At 43.4% G+C, this 5661-nt stretch overlaps 1 non-coding gene across 1 annotated transcript; it reads left to right on the top strand.

Moving 5' to 3' along the window:
* Window positions 1–4223: 4223 nt before the first annotated feature.
* Window positions 4224–4297, top strand: Trnat-ugu. The gene has a single exon. It is a non-coding gene; the product is annotated as a tRNA-Thr (tRNA).
* Window positions 4298–5661: the final 1364 nt, after the last annotated feature.

A 5661-nucleotide genomic window follows, 5' to 3' on the forward strand; every position in this document is an offset into this window, starting at 1 on the left:
GACAGCCCTGACCTAGCCCCCTCAGACTTCCACATGTTTGGGCCATTGTATGATGCCATTCGTGGAAGGCATTTTGCGGGCGATGGGGAGATGATTCACACAGAGAAGCACTGGCTCCAACACCAGGTGAAAGATTGGTATTGACAGGGCATACACGCCCTTGTTTTGTACAGGAAGAAGGCCGTGGAGTGGGATGGAGATTGTGTTGAAAAATAGGATGTGTAGATAAAACCACAGTCGTTTGTGTCTGTAATTCTCATTATATTCAATAAAGAATTGTTGAAGAAAAAAAAGGCGGTGCGTTACTTTCTGGCCAACCCTTGTATTATACTGAGTCGCTATATTGAAGCAGGTGAAACATATGTAGCCCAATCCAGAACTGTGTTATCGCACATGCAGTCGATTATAGATATTATCGAATTATGGTTGGTTCTCAGAAACAATGTTATTCTTTGGATACTTACAAGGGAACCTCCCCATCTCACCCCCCTCAGATTTGGTTATAAGCTGGCACAGTGGATAGGCCTTGAAAAACTGAACACAGATCAATTGAGAAAACAGGAAGAAGTTGTGTGGAACTGTGAAAAAATAAGCAAAATGTACAAACTGAGTAGTTCATGCGAAGATATACAACAACAAGGACATTAGTGACGCAGGAGCGCCGCAGTCTCGTGGTAACGTGAGCTGCTGCGGAACGAAAGGTCCTTGGTTCAAATCTTCTATCGAGTGAAAAATTTAATTTTTTTATTTCCAGTTTATGTGACAAACTCTTATGTTTTCATCACTTTTTTGAGAGTGATTATCACATCCACAAGAAAACCTAAATCGGGCAAGGTAGAAGAATCTTTTTACCCATTCGCCAAGTGTACAAGTTAGGTGGGTCGACAACATATTCCTGCCATGTGACGCACATGCCGTCACCAGTGTCGTATAGAACATATATCAGATGTGTTTTCCTGTGGAGGAATCGGTTGACCTACGACCTTGCGATCAAATGTTTTCGGTTCCCATTGGAGAGGCACGTCCTTTCGTCTACTAATCGCACGGTTTTGCGGTGCGGTCGCAAAACACAGACACTAAACTTATTACAGTGAACAGAGACGTCAATGAACGAACGGACAGATAGTAACTATGCAAAAGTAAAGAAAGTAAACTTTTCACTCGAGGGAAGACTTGAACCAAGGACCTCTCGTTCTGCAGCTGCTCACGTTACCACGAGACTACGGCGCTCCTGCGTTACCAATGTCCTTGATGTTGCATATCTTTGCATGAACTGCTCAGTTTGTATATTTTGCTTATTTTTTCACAGTTCCACACAACTTCTTCCTGTTTTCTCAATTGATCTGTGTTCAGTTTTTCAAGGCCTATCCACTGTGCCAACTTATAACTAAATCTGAGGGGGGTGCGATGAGGAGGTTCCCCTGTTAGGAGAAGAATCAATGCATTTATCGGACTTATGCCCTTCCCTAGAGTGTTCTGTATGAACACATATATCAGCTTTAATAGTTTGAAGAAGATGTATTTTAGAGACGTGGTGTTAGGACGAAACTGCTACATTATCCTACACACGAGCAGAAACTACCTTACATCAGACCAGGATTTCTGGGTGCAAGAGGAATGCTAGCTGAACAGTGGTGATGCTACTGTAAACAGCAATACGACTATTGCATCTCCTTTGGTGCTTAATCCCTGATACGAAGCTGATGCTTCTTCATGCACATTTTAGTGCAACAGGGCATGGGTGATAACTTAGTGAATCAGCTATCGTAAATATTCATGTAGTTTTTTTCTTCCTCCCTCTATTATTTAATGAGGCCCAGCTGCATACATCAAAACCGCTACTACTAATAGTAAGCACCACTGATGTGGGAAGTGTGATTGAGGGTACTACAATTTAGACTTAAAAAGTTGTATAAAATCCATTAATTTCCTAAGAGACAGAACAGCAGTCTCCTGACTTCATTCCAGTTGGTTTACAAGCATGTAGAGTGGCAGATATACACCAATGGAGCCTTCCTAGGATACCAGAATAGTGCAGAAGGAAGTAGTTTTTGATCGTTTTAAAGTTTGTCACTGTAGTGACTGAAGCAGGAAACTTGCAGAGTGGCTGTATGTCTGATGTTGGACAAATATGTTCTGCATTAGAGTATGAAGAGCGTTGCATTCTGCAGGACTAACGCTTTGGAAACCATATGGCTTTAACAGTATAACATTTTCAGGTGAAGAACTGTGTAGCCATAGGAGTGTGTGTTTATGCTCTACGATTATTTCTCTCATGCCAGTATCTTCCCAGTACTGACTCCAGACAGTGGAATAATGCTTCAGAATTGATAGCACGGTTGATTTACATGAAATGTTTCAAACTCCATCCATCTGTAATTCCATCACGTGTAAACCACACATTTCTTCTTAAGCACCTGTTATATATTACCGCAACGCTCTCATGTGTACTATACACTAATATGGGGTGTTGTCCTCATCGACATGTATGCATCTGTGGAGATCTTGTGCACTTGACTGAGTGCCGTGGGTGAGATTGGTGCAGAACAGTCTTCACTGAATAGCAGTTATGGGCACAGCTCATTCTGTTTCTTCATGAGATGTGGAACGTAGTGGGTATAGGACCCTCATACTTCTGGCCAGTTGCAGATTAAACTGGTGACCATGTTGCAGGGGGGATTGGTCAAGCACAATGTGTGGGGATCTATCAATCTCTGACTTTATGCTATAAATGCGAGAATTCTCTGTGATGTCAATCCACCCAGGCAAAGGTTGCCAGTCGTAATCGCAAATTCTGCACTATGATCGATGTGCTGGAAATATGTAGATAACCTAACTGCACCAGTATAGGACACTGGCTGGTATACTTTGATGTACATGACCGAATGAACATACTGCACAGTCATCTATCTTCATTCATAATCAAGTATAACATACTTGCAAAGCAGGGTAAGGGTGGTTTTGGGGATGATAGAGAAATTAGGAAGGATTCTGCTGTATCATTGGCTGGCATTGAAATTACGGAGCAATTGGTAAAATTGCTAAAATTGATTGTGTCTTTCCAATCCCATCCATCCGCTGGTATGGTGTTGATCACCACATAATGATTGACTGACACCACTTGGCTGAGATGGAGAGAGCCTTTGCGGGACACTGGATATCAGCTATTTGTTACTGTGGAGCATGGGATTAGATGTAGACAGTTGTTTGGAAGTGTTCCTCAATGCTGCAGACTTGTCCTTTTTCCATGTGTTGCAATGCCCTCCACAATTTTTCCCCCAATAGCTTAATGGTACCTCTTTCTATTTCTACTACCTTGCATGTTTTGGAAATAGGAGCTTCCAGCGATAGTCAACACTAGAACAGTTATCATGTTGAAAGGGTACAGTACCGCCCGACATTGAAAATAGGTACAACATTCTTCGTTATTCTTGTCAGAACAACATATTTTTTGTAATAATAACTCAATTTCACTTAATACACCGAAGCCAAATACCAGTGTAGGAAAGAAGGACAATTTATTTATTTAGTTGATCACATGTGCACTCCCACAAAATAAATCCCTACATCCAATTTGGTGAGATCTGTGAAATGAATGAATGTATGGTCGTCTGCTAACCGCAGATAGTGAATGTGCTATATATGATCATCTCTGAGACGGTCTTTGGTCACCTTTGGTAGAACCAAAGAGATGAAATTTACCTGAGCTTTGAGCGCCTGAAATGTGGCTGACCAATGTGGTAGCATGGTGCTCCCCCACCTCGGCGGAGGGGCGAGATGACCTGAAGAACGGCCATGTTTCAGCAGTCTGGCGCTGGATCTTGCGTTGGTAAGAGCTGTCTTAGGTGTGTTCCGTAAAGACAAAAGAGTGGAGAGAATGGTATGCGTGTGAAATACTTAAGAGCAGTTTGGAATAATTATTTCTCTATACATGAAGACAGTAACTGTTCTTGAAAGAACAGATACTGTTGATGACCGTGCAGGTTTTCCCTGGAATAAATGATGACTAACTGAAACCCTCAGCTGCCGACAGGTGTTGTTGATATACCTCGATGTGGACAGCTGAAAATGTGTGCCCCGACCGGGACTCGAACCCAGGATCTCCTGGATGGGCAAATGTCTATAAGGTACTTTACATATGTAGAATTGTGGACAGTTGAGGATGTGAGTCTCACGGGAAGCGTGCATGGGATAAGTCCCTGCAGTCGCGCTATTCATCTGTGTCCTCGGTGGCTCAGATGGATAGAGCGCCTGCCATGTAAGCAGGAGGTCCCGGGTTCGAGTCCCGGTCGGGGCACACATTTTCAGCTGTCCACATCGAGGTATATCAACAACACCTGTCGGCAGCTGAGAGTTCCAGTTAGTCATCAATTATTTCTCTATTTCAGGAACTTTTGGGGGGACAATTAAATGACAGGCAGGTAATATTAAGGGGACTGTAGTAACCTTCGGAAGTGACCAACGGTCACAATGAAACCATGTGTAGCACTGAGTTGAAATACTTGCGAGTGCTAGTACTAAGTTGAAATACTTGCGAGTGCTAGTACTAAGTTGAAATACTTCCGAGTGCTAAAGTTAAGCTGAATTACTGGCGTGTGTACTATAAGTTGGAAATATTTAAGAAATGACGTGTGCAGGACTTGAAATTAGAGACGAGCACTTCCACGTGGTGAGTACTGTGTGAGTCTCAATCTGTGTATGAGACAAAGGATAAAGAGAAGTACTCGTCCAAGGTATCAGTCGAGGACTCGCGTGTTTGACGAATATGATCTTAATATTACCTTTGCGTGTTATGTTTCCGTGTGACGCTAGATTCAAACTCTAATACTCTAAGAGAGAAGCAAGGTGAGTCAGCCGTCTATCTAGCAACGCCACTTGGCTTGCATTGCACGGGAAGACGTGCATATATCCTCCAGAGTTCGTAGTAGGAAAGAAAAGTTACGAAGTGGGACAGTATCGTGTGAAACTGGGATGAATACTAATTTGAAGTGGGAAAGCTGAAAGTGAAGTGATTCTAACGTTGTGACTATTCTTTGTGATGTATTCTATGTTGCCAGTGTGGTGTATTTCATGTAATTTAAGTATGTGTGGTTTGCATGGGAGAGCAGCAAGATAGGTTCAGAGGCAGTGGGTTATGTATGTTCCTTTTTGTCCCGCTCGGTCTGGAGTAAATTTTCGTGATGATGGGTGTGAGTGTCGAAGTGTGAGATATAGCAAAAGATCCACCATCCTATCCAGAAAGTGCACTGTAGCGTTAGATAATTTCGAGACCATAAGATAGAGAATCACCAATGTAAAGCCATGCCCACTGGGCGGAGTTTCTCATGTGTAATTGTTGTATAAAATGTAATGGTGTGTTTAGGTTCTCTTTGAATCATAATAGAATTAATCAAAATATCCACGGGTATGCTGCCGGTCTATAGTGTCCAACGGGCACAATATTTCGGCGATCAAACATGTCGCCATCATCAGGTGAACTGACGGACTGAGCTCCTGTGAACGTGCCGGCACGGAGATCCGTACGCTATGGCTGCTCAGAGGGAACTGGGTTCGGTCGCGGCGGCGGCCGATTTAAATACCCTCCGCCCGCGGCGCGCTCCCTCCGCCGTCCGCGCCCAGCGCCACGGTCGCGCGGTGGAACAGATTGCGACGGCGTCTGAG

Source organism: Schistocerca piceifrons, chromosome 5 (genome assembly GCF_021461385.2).
Source record: "Schistocerca piceifrons isolate TAMUIC-IGC-003096 chromosome 5, iqSchPice1.1, whole genome shotgun sequence".
NCBI lineage: Eukaryota > Metazoa > Arthropoda > Insecta > Orthoptera > Acrididae > Schistocerca > Schistocerca piceifrons.